At 47.7% G+C, this 20595-nt stretch overlaps 1 long non-coding RNA gene across 1 annotated transcript in view; it reads right to left on the reverse strand.

Moving 5' to 3' along the window:
• The window catches only part of LOC132681510 (uncharacterized), a 221107-nt gene extending 212196 nt beyond the window's left edge, over positions 1-8911 (reverse strand). Inside the window, exon 1 of the long non-coding RNA XR_009611082.2 lies at positions 8796-8911. This is a non-coding gene — a long non-coding RNA (uncharacterized LOC132681510). The remainder of the gene's footprint in view (positions 1-8795) is intronic.
• Positions 8912-20595: the final 11684 nt, after the last annotated feature.

Genomic DNA, 20595 nt, shown 5'->3' on the forward strand with positions numbered 1-20595 from the left:
TGCCTGATAAGAACAGTGTTTATGATTTTTCTCTCGCCAGGATGTCTCTTTGCTCCTAGAGAACTTTCATGCAATTCTCCCAGTTTAAATGATATGTAATTCATTACACAAAGCTAAAAGAGTACAATATGTCTTTAGGGCACTGAATAGTTAAATGGACAATAACTGCTATTCTTGAGGGCCTACCAAGTGTCAGGGTGCAGTATACTTTGAAGGGCATGGTCCAAGTCTAAGCTCTTCAGGGGAAAGGGCATGTTTTTCTCGTTGACTGCTACACTTAGAGCATTTAGCTCTGCTTCTGGCCCAGAGAGGTGCTCAGGAAGCTTGTGGAGAGCAGGAGGAAGAAAAGAGGCTGCCCGTGACCTTGTCTGGTTGCTTCGTTTTCTCCTCAAGCCTACCTTTGCTCATATTCATGGTCTCCAAATTTATAGGGGCATTCTCTTTTTGCACCCCATCTCATCTTTCCAATAAAACAATGCGTTAAGTGATAAGGGTCTTGTGTCTAAAGCCGCACACGTCAGTGGTAGGATTTGCTTCTGAGTGATTCTGTTGCCAAAAACCTGTGTGTTCTTCCCAGTGTCACAGCTGCCTCCCAGCAAAGGATGACTGCCGTGTGGTTGCAGGAGGCATCCCTGGACAGAGGAAGGCCCCAAAAGCAGACTGTGGAGGGAAGCAGGGCTGGGTGGCATCTGGGGCTCACCCTCACGGCAGTCCTTGCAGCTGACGAGGGCACAGGGCTAGGAACTGATATTTCAGGGAGAGGAAATGCTTGTGCAAAACGAAGAGAGACTTATTCCTTAACAAATACCCGTGTCAGTTGCAGCATCACAGATGGGGGATTTCCTATACGTCTGATGCTTCCCAGGTTAGGCTGCAACACCAACTGGTAAGAGAATCCCTTCTCTGATGTTCAAGGTCAAGTCCAGGCATTGTAAACTGAGGCATCACGATGAAGAGGATGAGGCAGATCACTCAGTAGGAAGCTAGACTGCCCACCTCTCTTTCCTGGTGCATCACATATCACGTAAAATGGGAGAATTGTATGAAATTTCTCTAGGAGCAAAGATACATCATGGAGAGAGGGGAAAATCATAACATAAACACTATTATTATCTGGAATTCCTTGTCCTGAAGATGGTATCCTGCCTTTCTGCTGGCTGTTTGGACCCTTGAAAATCCCATTTTATGGCTTTTTTTCCTTAACTTCAAAATGGGCAAAAAAAAAAAAAAAAAAAAAAAAAAGTCAGCCAGCCCTACAGGTATTTGGACAGAGGGAGACTGGCAGGAGAAGGCTAGAATGTTTGGGAAGCCTGTCTCAGAGTGTATGCTGTGTGGGGGAAGGTGGTGCTGGCAGAGAGGAACTCAGTAAATTCCTGTAGAAGGGGCTGGACATGGCCCCTTCTTTTCACCTACAAAGCTACCTGGATATTGGTCATGTTTGCGGTTTTCTTTTTTTTTTTTTTTTTAATTTTTTTTAATGTTTATTTGTTTCTGAGACAGAGAGAGACAGAGCATGAGCACGGGAGGGGCAGAGAGAGAGGGAGACACAGAATCCGAAGCAGGCTCCAGGCTCCGAGCTGTCAGCACAGAGCCCCACGCAGGGCTCGAACTCACAGACCTCGAGATCATGACCTGAGCTGCAGTCGGATGCTCAACCGGCTGAGCCACCCAGGCGCCCCTCTGTGGTTTTCAAATTTAGCTTCAAAATTCATGACAGAAAACTTAAAATGTTTGTGAAATAAAAGGTCCTTGCTAATGCAGGTACCTTGGACCTAAAGAAGGGCTGTGGTGCTCAGTTTACCCCTGTACAACCAGGCAATGAATGCATTTCCCCCGCGGACAGGTAGACCCCTCCCAGGGTCCTCAAACAATGGTGATGTTCTTGATTGTGTTATGGGGCCAGCATCTCCACCTGCAGCAGACACTGGCTTTCAATGTCTGTGGCTTTAAGCCCAGAGGAGGGAGAAATTCTCAGAAGAAGAGACAGAGACTGAAGATGGCTTTGGCCTCTGGCCTCTTATCCCCTAGAAGTGATTTTTCTCCTAGCTGGCCAAGGATCTGTCCTGAAAGCTGGCCCTGACTGCCCAACGAGCTCTGTGTGCCCTTAAATCTGACCCCAAATTCCAATTTTCTCACGCCGCTCAGATTAGATGTCTCTTGTGGAGCTGACCTAGCCTCAGACTCCAGACCCCTCCCTCCTCCGTGCCCCGGCTTGGCCTCATTTCATACTCTTGAGCCTGACATTCAGTCCCACCCTGCTCCCCCGCACCTGCCCTCTATTCTGGCACGGGGCTTTTCTGCCTCAGTGCTGACAGTGGCTGTGACTGCCTCTAACTGGACTGCTAAAGAGTGGAAGCTTCTTCCCACCTGGGGACTTCCGAGTTGCTTCCTTATCATGCCCAGAGTCCTGGAAGGGGACGTGGGGCAGCCTGTACCCTCCAGGTTGTGCTTTTGGCCTCACCCAGAGCTGAGAACAAACCAGTCTTCCCTACTGGTGCACAGAGTGCCGTGATCCTGTCCAAAAGTGGACCTGGAATTCTCTGCTTAGGAGGAAACCACATACGCACTTACTAAATGATTCAGAATGTGGCGTCTTAACAGCATTGATCTATTGTGCCAAACCCTTCAATCTTTACTTTAAAAAACTGTTCACTAGTTCCTTTTATTTTTCTTCTCACCATCGTAGCCTCCCTTCCCCACCACCTCCCTACTGGGGATGTTGAAGTACATGTGGCTTTTAAAAATTTTTTTTAAATGTTTTATTATTGAGAGAGCATGAGCACGGGAGGAACAGAGAGAGGGAGACACAGAATCTAAAGCAGGCTCCAGGCTCTGAGCTGTCAGCATAGAGCCCGACGCAGGGCTTGAACTCATAAACCATGAGACGATGACCCGAGCTGAAGTCAGACACTCAACCGACTGAGCCCCCCAGGTGCCCCCATGTGGCTCTTTATCAGAATGTGAATTCTCCAATAAGTCATGGTTTGTGGGTACCTAGGTTTTCTTCCCAAAGCAAGATCACTTCTCTGGGCCCTCTCTCCCAGAGCTCTGGATGTGTTTCCCTTTCCAAGAGCAGAAATACGAGCAGATGTACATTTCTTAAAATCACTATGGTTTCAGCATACAGCATGGATCAGAAGAAGGCCAGGCTGGAGGATTAGAGACTTGTGAAGAGTTAATTTAAGAGTCCTGATAAGGGATATTCAGGATATCTATTATCCCAGAACATTTGCAATGACTTAGTTGAGCCTAAGTAGTTTTAGACAAAAGATGACACAGAGCAGTCTGACTATCCCCCACTGTCTACTCCCCTAGCACCCAAGTCTTGAATCTTATTATTATTGTATAATAAAGACATCCACCAACTACACGGTAGAGGGAATCAAAGAGAGAATCTGCCTGTCCACTAGGGCTTGTGTATGCCCTTGAGGCTTGTCACCTGCTGGAAAATGGGTCCCTGAAATCTGACCAGATTAATACCCCCTCAGAGGGCAATCAACAGAGTTTGAGAGAAACATTGATTGAATTCCATCCTCTAAAGGAAGCAGAAATTATTAGTCGATTTCTGAGAGCCCATTCACTGGTATCCTCCCTTGACTTCCTTCAAGGGCGATTAATAGAGATTCAAGACCCAACCTGGGAATCCAAGGGGAGATACAGTCAAGCAGGAAAGGGAAATTTTCTGAAGGGGGAAAGGAGGTTTGAGGCTTCACTGAGAGGAATGTTATTTAATAAGAGCCTCAGAGACATCATGAGATATTGGGACATAACATATCCCTGCAACAGTGGGTGACAGCATTTTCAGTTATCAATTAAGAGACACCAGTGTCAGAGATCCAGTAGTACATCTGGGTTATTAACAACAGGAGGGAAGGTTTAAATTACTCTCTGTTTAACCTTTCCAAGACTTGATTTTTATGAAAACCATTAGCAAATATGAGCTGGTCAGGGAGAGGATAAACAAAAGATAACCCAAGCAGAAAGGCAGAATTCAAATCAGAGTGAGGAAAAATGCAAATTGAAGACCAAGAGAATGCAATGCTCTCTCATCGCTTGGTTGGTGGGAGTTAAGGAAAGAGGAAGGAAGGAGAGGAGATACATGGCAGACCTTCAGTGATCCAAATCCAAGTATATGATATCTTTGTTCATAGTGTGAAATCTATGGGGACACAGTCCAGCTGAGAGCAGCAAGACAAGGACAGTACAAAGCGAGGGTCACCCATTCTCTGGGCCAAAAATGGCAAACAGGCTTAATCTCTGTATTAATTTTATCAATTAGGAGTTGCTTCTCTAAACTTTATCCTCAAAGTCAGAGGCTAGATCTGAGATCAACAGTAGAGTACTGTGATTGAGTAGTGACATCCGCCCTGGCCCAGGGTTGGCATGGGCTCAAGCAGTGTGGGAGAAAAGAGTGCTAACCGTGGCCCAGTCTGGTTTACTGGCATTCTCTGTACTGGAGTTTAGAGTCAAAGGCCAAGCTACACTACGGTAAGTCTTTTGTCTTTGTCCTGTACATGATTTCTCAAGGGGATTTATATGGAGAGTGATGTATTAGGAGTATGTAGCGTTCCTGGATCCCCTGGCACTGAAAAAATCTAATAGAACCTACTCTTGAGTCCCTAAATTTTATATGCAGGTATTTTTGGAACTGGGGACATAAAATTTTCCCTCATAGGTCCAGGTAAAGTTTCCAGAGGTCTTGTTGGTTACCTGGGGGAGTGGGCTGGGAATGGGATCTCTGGGTGGACATCAGTGAGCAAAATTTGTTCCCGGGCTCCTGTCCTCTCTCCCATCCAAGGGAAGAGATGCTCAAGTTCTTGGTCCCATGGTCCAGGACACCACCAATCCCGGATACCACTGGCCCAGCCCAGGAGGGCCTAGGGAAATGTAAGGACTTGAGATTCCACTTTGCTTAACACATGGGTGTCAGGTGGGGGATGGTGACATTATCTACCTGGATCTAATGATTGCTTTTTCCTTCAATAGCCAGAGATAGATGTTCAGGCATCCATGTGAAAAGCTTCCTGGCATAAAAGTAGATTGAGTATTGATTCTCATTTATGGTTTCAGGGGTCCCCCTTCAGGAAACAGGACAACAGAATCTACATGGCAGACCCAATAGCTTAACTGCAAAGACTGACCTTTCTCAGAATGACAACTCATGTAATATGGCCTAAGTCTGAGTACAAATAGAACAACCCCCAAATGCCTTCAGGTCAGAGCTCATTTTATGTTGTTCACAAGAACCTATAAATCAAAATTTTGGTCAAGTGCTAAGTCAGCAAGACTGGTTTTGTTATAATGCTTGCACTTTGTCATCAGGAAGACAAAACAAATAAAAGAGTAATGATCTCTTTCTTTTTCTAGCCAGCATTACAAAATTGAAAGGCTGACATAACGATTTGTGTCTATATACAGCCTCCTTTCCTATATAACAAATACATTTTGAGGGCATTATATAACTCCGTTCTTTTCCCCTACATAGTAGGAATGCTTGATAGAGTTGTTAATTTGAAAAGAACAGTTGCAGTGTTCAGTAGTGGAGAGACCCCTGCACTTACACATTTCCTGCTGTATTCCCAGCTTCTAGAATAACCTCATAAAGGCTCTTACCAGCAATATGAGCAGTATGGTCATGGGCAAGCTTTAACTCTAAGACTGAGCTTCCTTGTAAGTAGAATGGGGCGAGCATGTCTACACTGCTTCATGTCTTTGCTCAAGGTTGCTTCTTCTCCTGGAAATGTCTTGACTCTCTCATTTCAAAACCTTGCTCAGGGTCCCTTTCCTTGACATCCTCTCCTTTCCCAGGAAAAAGTGACATCTCCTTCCTTTGGGATTCTGCCAAATCCCATAATCACTATCATCAAAACACTTAGAGCCCTTTGTGACATTTATCTACCTGAAATTCTACCTGCTTCTGCCAAACAGTGGTTTTCTAGAGGGTAGGAACTATGTCTCATTCATTCCTGTATGCCCAATGCCCAAAACAGTAGAAATTTGGTGTATAATTTCTGAATGAATAAGGGTATGGGTAACAGAGGACTAGAATCAACCAAGTGATGTGACCCATTCTGGGTTTTAGGAAAATTCCCCTGGCATGGTAAGGCACACAGGCTAGAGTTCAGAGGGGGTTATATAAAAAGCATCAAGGGGCACCTGGGTGCCTCAGTCTGTTAAGCGTCCAACTTCAGCTCAGGTCATGATCTCACAGCTCGTGAGTTCGAGCCCCACGTCGGGCTCTGGGCTGATAGCTCAGAGCCTGGAGCCTGCTTCACATTCTGTGTCTCCCTCTCTCTCTGCCCCTTCCCTGCTCATGCTGTGTCTCTCTCTGTCTCAAAAATAAATAAACATTAAAAAAAAAAGCATCAAGACTCCTTGGGACTCAGACACTGTCTCTAGAATGCTTGTGTTAATATCAGAAGCAACCCTAGGTCATGCAAGCCATTACTGTCTACCAGTACATTATTAACACTGAGTCTGCTGAGCCTAAAACAGAGAGCCCATGTCATGATGGGGTCCAGAATGGCATAGGAAATGCTGAACCATGAAGCCCCTTGGGAAGGGATCAGCCTTGGTGGGCATGCTGGGGTAATGGGAGGCAGACTGTTGACTAAGTGGGCACCTGAGACCCTTCATTCCCTGTACAGCTCTCCCAAGGTCCTTTGGAAATAGCTTATGCTCAAGGGGATGTAGTATCATGGACTTATTTCTCAAAAGCAGGGGCGGGTCAGTCTTTTGTTTGGGTTGTGAGAGCCCTTACAACCAAAGAGTACAGGTGGTTACCGTTGCCCAAAGCAGACTGGGGAAGAAGAGCAACCAGCTTGGGCTCAGCAGGCATAGAGGTGGCATTCAGTCCTATTCTCTGGGCCACATCACAGACACAGGGGTAAGCTCAAGGGAGTGTTGGATTTGTGGAAGGGTGGAGGTTCCTGCTCCCACTGCTAACCTGAACAACAAGTGACTTCATTATTCAATGCTACGGTAAGGACTAACCTCTTTTCTTTCCTTTCCTCTTTCTTTCTTTCTTTCTTTCTTTCTTTCTTTCTTTCTTTTCTTCCTTCCTTCCTTCCTCCCCTTCCCCTTCCTTCCTTCCTTCCTTCCTTCCTTCCTTCCTTCCTTCCTTCTTTCCTTCCTTTTTGTAAAGTCTGTATTAAATCTACAGGGTCAACCTCTGGTTGTCTCTCATCTATTCTATTTTTTTAAAAACAACTTCATGGAAGTATAGTTTATGTACAGAAATTGCATTCACTGAAAGTACACAAAATGCTGAGTTCTGACAGATCTATATACACCCGTTGCTATGGACTGAATGGTGTCCATCAAAATTCTTATGTTGAAGCCCTGACCACTACTGTGACCGTATTTGGAGACAGAGCCTACAAGGACATAATTAGGGTTAAATAAGGTCACAGGGTGGGGCCCCAATAGGATAGGATTAGTGTCCTTGTAAGAGAGTAAGAGACACCAGAACTCACTTGCTCCCTTGCAGTGTGCCCGCTGATCCTCTCCTGCTTCTCTCTCTTGCTTTCTCTCTCTGTCCTTCCTCTCTCCCCCTGCCTTGTGAGCACATAGTGAGAAGGCGGCTGTCTATAAGCCAAGAGAGGGCTCTCATCAGAACTTGGCCTTCCAGCCTACAGAACTGGGAGACATAAATTCCTGCTGTTTAAGCTTCCCCGACTATGGCATTTTGTTACAGGGGCCTGAGCAGACTGATATACTCATGAAAGCAGTCATTGTACAGAACGATTCCACCACTCCTACTCCTTTTCACAATAGACTAAAAACCTCTAACCTTGAAACTAGGAGAGAGATGTCTGCTGTAGGAAAATACACAACCTTTCCAAAATGCCTCTTGACATGTTTTGTTGCCCATGATGTCATTATGCCAAATTTTAATGAAGAAAAGAGGCCATTATGCAATTAAGGCAAAGAATTCATGGTAATTCAGCCCAGAGTATCCAATTAAGCTTGGCACAGTCACCAGCTCTCAAAAGCTTCTGGTCACCTGCATAAATTTTCTAGTTGAAGCCTGACAGTTATTCACCAGAAGCAACAGGTTCTCTGAGCATAGGGGATTCCAGAAAGTTTTGGAAAAGGGAAGTCTTCGATGTTCTATGGCATCTTCCTCATTTCCCAGGAGCCAAACTCCCTTTTCCTCCCTCTGGAGATGGTTTTTCAATCCTTGTCACTTCTCTCCCATCCCCCCACCCCAGGAAGGGTCAATACAGCCTCCAAACCCAGTCAACTACCTGAGGGAACTGGTCTCTTGTGGTTCCTGGCTGTGCTCCTGGGTCTAACACACCGCCCAGAAAGAGCTGCTGCCCAGGAGATGTCTATGGAATGAATCCTTGATTAAACGAAGTGAAAAGAATTGACCAAAGGCATGGCAGCCATTTGAGGTCACAATGCATATTAAGGCAGCCTGGAATGCTGTCTCGTGAAGCAGCCTTTTGATTCTTCTGAGATCTCTGGGCTGGCAGGGCCAGTAGATCAGAGAAATTATTCTTATTGGCACCAAGAGAAATGGTCTGACTGTTGCGTCACAGCACGAAAGGCCCCTCTGCCTGGTCTAATCCACATTTGCACCCCACCTCCCACCTACGCTCTTTGTAACTGAGAGTCCACATCGCCCCCCAGTATGCTTATTAGAACTTGAATATACTGTGTGTGTTCTGTCTCTACTTTTGTCCACGTTGTTGCCCTTTGTAGGACCAAACTAAAATGGGTCATGCATGTCAGGGACAAATCAGACTCGGCCAATGCTGATGCATTAAAAAAGATGAAAACAACCTTACCCAAGTTGCAGAATTTTACAAGTCTCCGTAGAGGTCAGCAGAAGATGCGGGCCAGTCCCCAAACATCAAGCCTGCTCACGCCGTCCCTGGACTTCCTCATCCTCCTGACTCAGCTGCCCTGACCCAAACAAGGGAGAAGACAACTAGGTAACCAATCAGCTGAAAGAGCCACACACTTCCACACTCACCCCGTGAAATCCCTCAGTCTGTAAGCAACAAGGAACTCCTGGTTCCCGTAGCCTCGAGTTTCCTGGTTTGCAGGTCGAAACCCTTGCAGTAAACCGTTCTTTCTGCTTTGTCTTACTCGGTGTGCAGTTGGATTTTGACACCTCTCATCTATGCGCTTCCCACTTTGTCTGCTGTGGCCTCCTACTCAGTCTTCACGTCCAAGCTCAGTCTCCTTCCCTTTGGAGGCTTCTCTACCATAGCAGCATACCGACCACATCTCTGTCATAGGCTCTCGCATGGTTTCCACCTGCCTCTTGATGGTCTTTCCCACCAGACACTGAGTCCCCACGGGATGCTGTTGGGTCTGAATCATCTTGTAAACCCACTGCTTAGTACATAAAGACTCTCTAATACTCGTAGAATGTAGTTGTCCGGTAAGCCCTCCTCACTTTCTCTTCCCCAGCACAGGCAGCTCCTGCAGTGGGGGAAGCATGGCCCTAAGTCCAGGCAGCCTCCAGTTTAAATTCTGGTTCTTCATCTTCTGTATTTGTTATCTATCACCGTATAGCCAGTTAACATAAAGGAAGCACTTTAAAACAGCACCTGCTTGTCAGTTCCTGGAAACTCCGGCACATGTGAGCTGGGTTCTATGCTCAGAGTTTCACAGGACTGCCTTGAAGGTGTCAGCTGGGTTGAGTTCCTTTCTGGGGCTCAGGGCTTTCAAACACCTGTGACTGTTGGCAGACTTCGGTTCCCTGAGGTTGTAGAATGGTGGTCCCATTCTGTTGCTGACTGCCTGCCGGCTGGGAATGCTACCCGATAGCCTTCTCCACCTTGAAAACCAGCAAGGGAGGGTCTCCCTCACGTCCATTTGGCCTTGTTCATCAAATCCCTTATGTCCTTTGTCCCTGATCTCTACGTGCAGCTTTAAAGGGTCACGTGATTAGTCGGGTCCACCTGGATAGTTTCCCTTTTGATTAGTTGAAAGTCAGAGGATTATCACCTTAATGCCACGTGGACAATTCTCTCGCCATGTTACATACCCTAATTACTCATTACCTTCATTGGTTGTACCCACACCCAAAGGGAAGGACTTACACAAGAACAAGGGTCACTGGGAGTCACCTTAGAATTCTGCTCACCCACCTCCTCAGGATACATGACCCCCTTTACAAGGTCACTTTCCTCAGATGGAAAACAGGGAAAAATAAACCTGCCTCCCAGACTTGGGGGTGAAGATTAAAGAACAAATGTGAAAGAGCCATTCAGGAGACACAGGTCTCTTTTCCTCCTGCTATCTCTAGGATGCTACTTTATCACTGTTCCCGGTGAGACCAGCTGGACTGGATACCTACCAAATGACTCAACGACATCCTCAGTAATTAAGGCAGATTTAAAAAAAAAAGACTGATAATGTCTAGTGGTGTGATTTTTGGAAGGTGGTAATAGCTGAGATCACCCAGGATCAGCCCGTGACCCAAGCTGTGATAATTTCATAAAGACTGAAATCCAAGCTCTTCAATTAGATTACTTTTATAGAAAGGCTTAAACCATTATTTATCTTGATAAAACAAAAACACTTGTCCATGGTGCTTGAGTTTTAATAAATTAGATGCTCTGACAAAGAAAGCCCATGGCACTGGGTTTTAATATACTAGAATCTCTAAGTCTGGAGACAAGGATGCTGTTGGCTCTCAGGATACAGCTGACACACGATGAGGCCAAGTTTGTCCTCTTTGGCTGTCCTTCTCAGATAGTCCTTGCTGCTGGTGTCTTATGCCTGTGCTGATTCCCAGCCCTGCTGCCTGGGGACCTTCAAAGTGGTGTCCCACCTGGGCAAGTTCTCCTCCAGACATTATCTGATTCTTCCTCACAAAACTTAACAGTCCTATGGTTTATCCCTTCGATGCCCAGCTGGGTGCCTGCCTAATTAGGTACAAGAAGGACAGAGACATCTGCCAATGAGAACGGCTAAATATGATAGGCTTCTCCTGGTTACGTCCACACTGTATGGGGCCTTCAGGATTACTCAACCAGAGTAGACTTCCTTCCCTTTCAGTGTTCAGCTTCTCCAAACACAGTGAGCCAGTGCTGTCTCTGCTAGAGCAGACGCTACTGCTGACAGAGGTCCATCAGTGGTCTGGGGAGCACCACCCCCACCCCAGGACAGGTTCCATGGCTCCAGTCCTCACCTGAGATGTCAACTGACCGTGCGCATTTTCCAAAGAGTCCCTGTTCTTCACTCATACCTATGGGGCAAGAAGGCGCCTCTGGGTCAGAGGAATGCAAATAACTAACAGTAAAAGACAATGTTCAAGTCTGACTTGGTACTGAAACCATTCTGCACCAGTGGATTCTTAGGTGAAAGAAAAATTGGGCACATCCTCTAAAAAGTGCATTTTACCAACTTCTGTTTTATTTAGATAACAAGGAAGAATAAAACACCAGTGCTCTCCCCCTCCCCTTTTTTGTCTTTAATAATGAATTTAGAGATAAAAAAATTCAATTAACCCTCATCAAAGGTGTGCATGTTTCATCCAGGCTGTAGTCTTCGACCAGCACCTCGGAGGCCGAGCTGACTGGCGGCAGATTCTGCCCAGCTGGGAGCCCTAAGGCATCTGTAATGAAGAGGTCAGCTTGTTTTTCCTGGGAATCAGAGGCTCTGGTGGCGTGGCTACAAAGGGCTAAGGCTTAGCAACTTGAGCTGTGAGGCTCCACTGTCTGCTCTGGGGACTCTGGGCGCCATCTGGACGCAGTGAGTGGCACCCACTTGGAACCCTGCAGCCCCGTGGCAGGAAGTGCACCACCAGAGATCTTTCGTGACGTCTTGCCTTCCCCACAGCCCAGCCGTGGCTCGGGCCACTGTTTCTCACTTTTTTTCTGTCTGCCATCCCACGCTCTTCTATGTGGCCACAAACACATCCAGGGTGCGCCCCAACGGTGGGCCTCTCCACCCCTCTCAGGATAAAGTTAATTGCTAGGTTTGGTTAAGGCCATTTAGAACCTGTAGCCTTTCCATTTTGGCTACTTCTCGTCTTGCTGTGACCCTCACTCCCACACCCACACACACCCTCAGTGTACTCTTTGGGCCCTAAATGCAGAGGGGCTTACAGTCCCTCGGGCATGCCATGCGCTTTGTCACCTGCGGCCCTTTGCACAAGCTGTTCCTTCCGCCAAGAGGGAAGGCTCTCCTTCTCCTCCTCATGCTTCACCTGGCTCAATCCTACTTGGTCCTCAGGACTTGATTTAGAGGCCACCTATTCTAGGAAGCCCCCCCTCCTCTGCACATCTGCAACTGGTATTCACCCCTGCGTTCCCTCAGCCATCACATATCGACCACATTGGTGGTGAAACAGCTTGTGGGCTGGCCGGTCACTGCAACCAGTAGGTGAACGCTGTGAATCTCTAGCAGTGTACGTGACATTTGCTTAACATTCAGAAAACTTTGTGGGGGGCAGGGAGGGAGGGAGGGAAGGGGAAGGGAGGAAGGAAGGAGAAAGGGAAGGAAGGAAGGAGGAAGGGAAGGAAGGAAGGAAGAAAGGAAGGAAGGAAGGAGGGGAGAAGGGAAGGATGGGAAGAGGGAAGAGAGGGAGGGAGGGAGGGAGGAAACAGAAGGGAAATGACATTTGGAATGCTGTGGCCTTGGAGCAAAGCCACTGGCTGGGGAATAGGAGTGACAGGCCACCCTGAGTCCCTAGAACATCCTGAAGAAGGGCACTCACAGACACCCTGTATCAGCATTTCAGTCTAAAACCGGGCAGGCAGCCAGTCCTAGCCAACAGGCTCTGCCACAGTCACTGCAAGATGCTGGACGAGTCCTCTGCTCTGAGGCAAGTCTCAGATTCCTCCCTGAAAAAAGTGTGGTTTCGCCAGAGTCTCTGGCTTGTGCCATGTATGGCAAGAATCAGCAGTAATGCCCTGACCCACCAGACCCTAAGTATCCTCTCTGCCCAAAGCCTAGTCCTGAGCTTTCTGCCTGTTACTTACTCCGAGGAAGCTTCCCAGACCTGAGATTTCACCAATTAATATCAACTCTCGCTGCAGCCCTTAAAATGGCCAAACAAGCCACAGCAAATGAAAACTGACTGGGAAAGATCAGATGTTGGCTGGGTCAGAGCCGTCAATTTCGCCATTAATCTGCTCCATCAGTAGCAATGATTCACCTTTCTCAGGAGAGGAGCCAGAGGGCAACAGAGGGGAGGCAATCCTTCCACCCACCAGCGTCTGCCTCAGTGAGCCGGTCCTCAACGGGCACAAACGCCGAAGTAGGGCAGCTCGTGGGCAGCACGTGAGTTGTCGAGGTTCCGCGCAGGCCAGGGAAGGGGAGGGCCGACAGCACACCCTTTGTTCTCACCTCCCCCTGCAACAAAGCGGGTGGTTCATTTCACGTAGCTAAGAGTTGTGCCGGATGAAAGTGGGTGGCACGTAAACTAGGAACCATGCCCTCACGCTGTGTCATTTACTTGTGAAAATGTCACATAGAACACGGGAAAGTGGTTAGAAGATACTGTTAGGTGAAGGAGCGAGATACACACGCGTATGTATGGTGTGGTCATCGTCGTGCAAACAGAAGCAAAAATCCTAGAAATCTATGTGTGACAACAAATGACAGCCTAGAGATCTCTGTGGCTGGTCGAGTCATTATCTCTGAAAATGTCTCTTCTCTCTACTTTTCTGATTTTTCTAAAAAATGTCTGTATTTTGTTAGAATACAATTAAGTAACTTTTTAATTTTTTAAATGTTTATTATTTTTGAGAGAGACAGAGAGAGAGAGAGAGAGAGAGCATGAGGAAGAGAGGGGCAGAGAGAGAGGGAGACACAGAATCCGAAGCAGGCTCCAGGCTCTGAGCTGTCAGCACAGAGTCCGAAGCAGGGCTTGAACTCAGGAGCTGTCAGATCATGACCCGAGCTGAAGTCGGATGCTTAACCGAAGGAGCCACCCAGGCTCCCCTACAATTAAGTATTTCAAAAATAATTCTATGAGAAAGGGCCCTTTATAAAGGTCATTTAGTTCAGTGGCTCCCAAAGGGGGTTTTGATGAGTACCCAGCATCTCTAGGGAAGTTCACTAAATATAGGCAAGGACCCAGGTCACAGCCCTAGAGACCCTGACTTAGCAAGCCTGGCACCGGGCCTGGAAATCTGCATTCACTGAGTTAAAAATAAAAAGCTTGCCAGGGAATACCAAAATGAAGCCAGGGCTGGAGGTGTTTATTCTCATGCAGTCCAGCCTCTCCCTCTGCAGAATGAAGAAACTGAGGCCCCTGAGAGGGGAGTCACTTGTCAGGTATGTGACAGAAGCAAGACTACAGCTCAGGACCCACTCTGGCAGAGCACAGTGGACTCTGGGTAACTAGACAAAGCATTTCGAGCCGTGCAAACTCTTTGCCCCTCCTGCGTTTCTGGTCATTGTGCGGTGTGGCTTTGCAAAGGCCGGCCCTTCTGGAATGGCCTGACCCACGAGACTGCTTAAGAATGCTTATTGGAGTCAATGTGCTCTTCTTGTGACCTTTTATGAACAAAAGCATCCAGCTCTCTGTATCTGAAATGCTAATATGGAGGAACTGGATAAAAGGGCTCTGATTCTGCACCACCTCCCCCCTTTTCCTAAGGGCTGGCCTTATGATGTATGTTTATGTTGGCCTTCACGGCAGAAAGTGAAGCTGCTCATCCCCCTTTGACGTGCAAGGTTGGTGTGTCTAAATGGGACGCTGGAAGGGCAGGCTGGCCTCAGTCTCCTGGCCAGTCCTCCCCTGAGTCAGAAGGGCTAACCTTCAGCCTCGGAAAGGAGCAGAAAGGCAGGAGCAGGAGGAGGTGGCCTTAGAGATGCAGCGGCAGTCAGAGCTGCTGAGTCAGTTCCGTAGATGTTCCTAGTAACTTCACCGGAGGCCATTCAGCCAGGCTCTTCCCAGCGGAGACCCATCAGGGCTGCCTTCCTCCCCACCCATTTGTCATCAAAATAGAAGTCATCGGAGACGATGGGTGTCAAACTCCGAATTTCTCTGCCTCCTGTAAAAACAGCTATGCCTGGCTGGTGCTTCCTTCTCCTCCTGCAGCATAAGCTGTCCCTGCCCCACTGAGTGAAGGAGATGCGGTGTGTGTGTGTGTGTGTGTGTGTGCGTGCGTGTGGTAGAGATCAGCTGGTGTCCTGGCTAGAGGCTCGTCTAGTTACTTCCTAGGAGAAATGTGTTCATTGTTGTGACACCCAGTGCCTGGAGAAGCAACGGAAAAGCAGTCAAGAAGCAGGCCGTTCTAGATGCCAGCAATAACAATGACAATAACAATAACAGTAAGAATAGCTCTAGGGTGGCAAGACAGGGCTTCGTTTCATCATGTCTCCTCCCCTGCCCCCTCCCTGGGGAAGAAGGTGTCTGTGCTAAGACAATGTAAAGAGACAGAGGCTCTGCTGAAAGCATCGCCAGGCTGAAAGGCCCCCGCTCTGCAGTGTCCAGACGCACAGTGGGCAGCCGGGAGGAGGTGCACCTGCAGTGGCAGACCTCTGCATGGGGAGTCAGAGGAGAAGACCGGCAGCGGCAGCAGGCTGGCAGGATAAAAAGAAAAGACTCAAGCTCACAGTGAGTGGGAACAGAAGGAGGAAAAGCCTCCCAGGCAGCCCTCCAAGGCAGATTTTATTTATATTGTAACTGACTCAGGAGAAAAGTTAAGAAATATTCTGCACCACGACCTGAATTTGGTGGGTTTAATCTACTTCTCTTTTGAGGGAGGGTGGATCACATAGACAGAACTGAGGGGGTCACACGCCATTTGAGTCGCTTACTCCCTCACATGGTTCGATTTCCAAATCCAAAGTGTACAATGAAACTCACAGCTCCCAGCACCACCGATTCTGGAAATTCCCAGAAAGCACTGCTCCGTGCCTGGCCACCTCTACTTAACTTTCTCTGAATTAACTGCCAATTAGCTTCTGGCATCTCAGACCAGCAACCATCAACACACTGCATGTTAGCCTTATTTCTCTCAAATACCATCTACACACCCGGATCTGTATGCTTTACAGTTTTTTAATGTTTATTTAAATTTGAGAGAGGGAGAGGGAGAGAGAAAGATGGAGAGCACGAGGGGAGTAGGGGCAGAGAGAGAGGGAGGCAGAGGGTCAGAGGCATGCTCTGCTGACGGCAAAGAATGTGGGACTCGAGCTCACAACTGTGAGATCATGACCTGAGCTGAAGTCAGATGCTTTAACCGACTGAGCCACCCAGGCATCCCTATGCTCTACTTTTTTTTTTTAAGTTAACAGACTTTACTTTTTACAACAGTTTTATGAGTTCTTTTTTTTTTTTTTTTTAATGTTTATTTTTGAGAGTGAGAGAGACAGAGCACGAGCGGGCAAGAGACAGAGAAAGGATACACAGAAACCAAAGCAGGTTCCAGGCTCTGAGCTGTCAGCACAGAGCCCGACGCGGGGCTTGAACTCACGAACCATGAGATCATGACCTGAGCCGAAGTCAGAAGCTTAACCGACTGAGCCACCCAGGCACCCCTTTAGAAGAGTTTTACATATAGTATAGGGAGTTTCCATATCCCCCTTCCTCCCACGAAGACTTTCCCCTTTTAATACCTTGCATTTGTGTGCTAGGTTCTTAGTACACCTTCGTGTGCTTTCTCTTCCACGTATTTGAAAAGTTAGAGGGAGGGCCTTGTTGCCTTCCTGAGGTGTTGTCTAGACCTCATCTGCTTCTTGTTCTAGATGTTCTCTTTCCAACTGCAGCAGAAGGGTGGGGTGGCCAAAGTCTGACTTGAAAGATACTATTAAGACCTACTACTCAATTCAGCTCAGCTCACCCAACACTTGCCCACACCTCCTCCATTGCCAAAACCAGTCTCAGAGTATCTACCTACTGGCCAGAGTCATGCTTTGGATTTTAAGGACCCCAGAAGTGGGCTGCAATAAAGTGAATGAAAGGCGCCATTGAATTAAAGTCTGTTATTAGGCAGAAGCGAGAGATCAGTACCCGCTGACAAGAACCAGGAGAATCAAGGTTTAGGGAAGATGCAGTGGAGGTGTTAAGATTTGGTGGAAGAAAGGTCTAGAGTTCCTAAGGGGGATGCACAAAGCTGAGGCTGGGGGTGGGGGGGTGGGGTTTGGATCTAGAAGCCACATGTGGGCTTCATAGAAAGAGTGTGGAGTTGTAAAGACAAACTTGACTGGATCTCCATTTGCTGATGTGTTATTTGAGCACTGGGGACTCTGAAAGAATATTTATCTTGATAATTTTAAGGGAAAAGCAACAGGATGTGGTCACAGTTGCCAAAGGAATTCACTGTAGGCCTAGGTCAAGGACCCTTGTGTCTGTTCTTCCTTGGGGAGTGACATTTCATCACTTCATCTACACTGCGTGACTGTTAACCTCACTTCTTGGAATGTGGGTAATCTCTCAAATGGTCCTTTCAGGATGTGATGGAAACATGGGTGGAGGAAGTGAAGCTGTCTTGGGGAGAGGAGAGGAAAGAGCAAGAGAACTGTGTGATCAGAACTTGATTATAAGAAAAGAAAACTTGCTTGAGTCTGAGAAACAAAAGACCAGAAGCCTGGGGGAAGACGCAGGGTTCGGGGGATGGTGTGAGAGCAGTGCCCCAGCCAGGCCTCGGGGAGTCCCTCAGGGAACTGGGGGGAGGACCAGCTCTCAAGGCCCAGGGGAGCCACAGGCTGACGCCAGGGTGTGACAGTCCAGTCCCGTCCTCACTTGCTCGTTTCTACTGACAGAGGACCTGAGGCTTCAGTGAGGCATTTGTTACCCATCAGGTCAGGTGTTTTTCAGTCCATTCTGGCCCAAATGAATTTTATGTTTTTCTGATATAAATTAGGTTGGAGTACTCTGAGAAGCAAGCTCTGTCTTCCAGCTTCCGTTTTCAACACTCCTAATATATGAGTTCCTGTAACTGACAGATCTAACGTGACTGGCTGAGCATGAATCACCACCAACTTGATAACACAGATGATTTTCCTTGAAAGAGGAAAGGAGGGCAAGGATTCAAATTAGAATTCACTCTGTTTATGGAGCCATAGCTACCAGGGATATCTATACTTAGATGCATTCTAGAAGAAACGTGGAATGTAGATCTTTACAGAAAAACCTCATGTGTCAATCATGACAGCTCAAGATAGCTTCTTTAAATCATTCTAACTCACTGAGAATATCTCTGAGTGACTCTTGCATCCCAAGAAAAAGAGGAGACTCCCAGAAGTGGGGTTGGTGGGTCCCACAGTGCAGATCAAGTTCCACTGGATGGAGAGTGGAGGCTTGACTCCTTGACCCAGACCGACAACAAATTTCTTTTGTAAATCTGAGCATATGCCCTCCTCTCTCTATACCACACTCCTTTCCTCTCAGGCCAGGTGATGGAGCAGGGGCAGGGAGAAAAACAGGTTTTGGCTCTTGTCCCACATGCCCAAGGAAGAAACACAGTTTAGGCCGAAGTGGCAGCAAAGGTCAACGGTTTGGCATCTTGCCTTGGTCGCAGAGGGGCACTTGGGTCAGGAAGCTAGTGGCAGGACTGGGCCATGAAATGAACATGAAGAAGAGGAAATTATTTGTTAATGATCCTCATCATCCCATCTGTACCCTCTGCTCGCTCCAGACAAAGGTAGTTTTACCTGAAGCAAAGGAGGCTTACGATTTAGGTCCTGATTCGGATCTTAAGGATCTAGCAATGTCTTCGCATTGGCAGGTGCTTTTGCGAAATTAGAAAAAAAAAAATCAGGTACGGGAATTACCATCGGCCGTGACTGTGCTCTTTTCTCAAGGCAACTTCCCTTAGGTCACTTATCCTCCTGTTTTGAGCAGTGCCGGAGAAGGTAGGAGAACTTTTTTGGATCTGGCTAAGGAGAAGCTGACTTCTGAACGCATTTAGTTTGGGCCTAGTGGGCTACGTTTTTGGACTGGGCCACCCTCTCTGTACCTCGTCATCCCCTGCCATCTGCTGTGAGAATGGCATCCAGGCACCTGCTGTGCCCTGCCGACTCACCTGGCCTCACTGCATGGCAGAGGTGCAGACCACGGGCACAGACGCAGGCCGCGGGGGCCTGGAACGGCATGTGCAGCAAGAGCGGAGGGGAAGCGGGGTGGAAAATCCAGAGCCAGAAGCCGGTCCCGGGAAAATGCCTTTGTCAGATGCGTAAAACCCTAAGCGGAGGACTTCACTCTCAGGGACACCTTGTCAAAACGGAAGTTCTTTCCTGTCAGGAGTATAGCCCAAATGGAATGATAACTAGGCAGTGCAATGTTTTTCCCTTTTCTGAATGGAACTGCGTGGAGGCGAGTTTAACGGGAGGCCCACGTTTGTGGGACACAGGCCTGAAAGCGGTGCGCCCAGCCATGAGGACATGTGAGGGTGAGGTCACATGCCTCATGCATCCCAACCAGAATGAAGAATACTCTTTGTCACCGGCTGTGCTCCTCTGTGACTGAATTATCCTTCTGTGCTCGTTATAAAAAACAGTGCCACGTCGTCCTTAATATGAAGGGGTATTGAGTGTATGGGTAAAACTTGCAGGAAAGATGATTAAAGGGGCGTGTCAGCCAGCTAATAAAAACAATGTCGTTTTTCTGAATTTCTGTCATAGTCTTAAAGTTTGTAACTTTAAGTTACAAACTTTAGTTGTAAGTTACAAACTTAAGTTACAACTTTAAGTTGGGTTTCTTTCTACACTCTAAATGAAGGTTCGCTTTGAAACCTAATTTTATGCATTTTGTACTTTTTGTTTTTTACGTTTTCTTAAAGAAGTCCCTTCCAACTGTACAAGGTTCAGATCCCCCACCCCTCCCCAAGCCTGGCCTGAACCCCGCCCACAGGCTTTCTGCCTTTGGGTTTCCTCAGCCCCGACATCCCTCTTCTTCCCCAGAAGAAGTTGCTAAGACTCTTCATAATCCTTCCCCTATGAAAGCAACAGTCACAAAAAGTCTCACTCTGGCCTCCCTGTGCGCTCCGATTTCCCATTTCCCTTTCCATCTTTATTCCCTAATGTCCCACCCCTTTGCTCTGCCCTTTCCCTTTCTTGCAGAGTTGTTTTTCTCTTCTGCTGTCTTCACCTCACGCTAAGGCCTCTCAAGCAGTGGATCAGAAATTTGACGCAGGTCATAAATCCTTACTCAGCGTGCCTCCAGAAGGCTTCCACAGACAGCTGACATTTGCTCCTCCACACCTCAGGGACTTCCCCTCTAGAGCTCTGTGGCAGACGCCCTTCCCTCAGCCACCTCTCCATCTTCCTTGCAAACAGAGCTGTATTTTGTTGGTAGCAGGTGGGCAGCAGAAGACTTGGAGAAGAGTGACATTTTCACATCCTGGGGGGCGTGGTTTAAGCTGGCCAGGTAATCCCAGTCGTCTCCACCGGTGATTGTGCTGGACAAGGGTATGTGTCCCAGTCTGGCCAGTGAGACTGAGGGGACATCTGCTGAGGGACCTTCTCTTTCATAATAAAAGAAAGAGTATTGCAGGAGGAATAGCCCCCTTGCCACCCTTGCCCTTATTGCCTGCCTGGGATGCCATCACCTCAGAACGTGTTGCTTAACATTTCAGTGATCATCTTGTCACTCTTAGTGAAAGGCCAAGAGCATCTCAGGGTGTAGACACAGAGCCCTTCCTGTCACTGCCAGTCCTCTCAGTCAACCCT

This window comes from Panthera onca, chromosome A1 (assembly GCF_046562875.1).
Source record: "Panthera onca isolate mPanOnc1 chromosome A1, mPanOnc1 haplotype 2, whole genome shotgun sequence".
Classification (NCBI taxonomy): Eukaryota; Metazoa; Chordata; class Mammalia; order Carnivora; family Felidae; genus Panthera; species Panthera onca.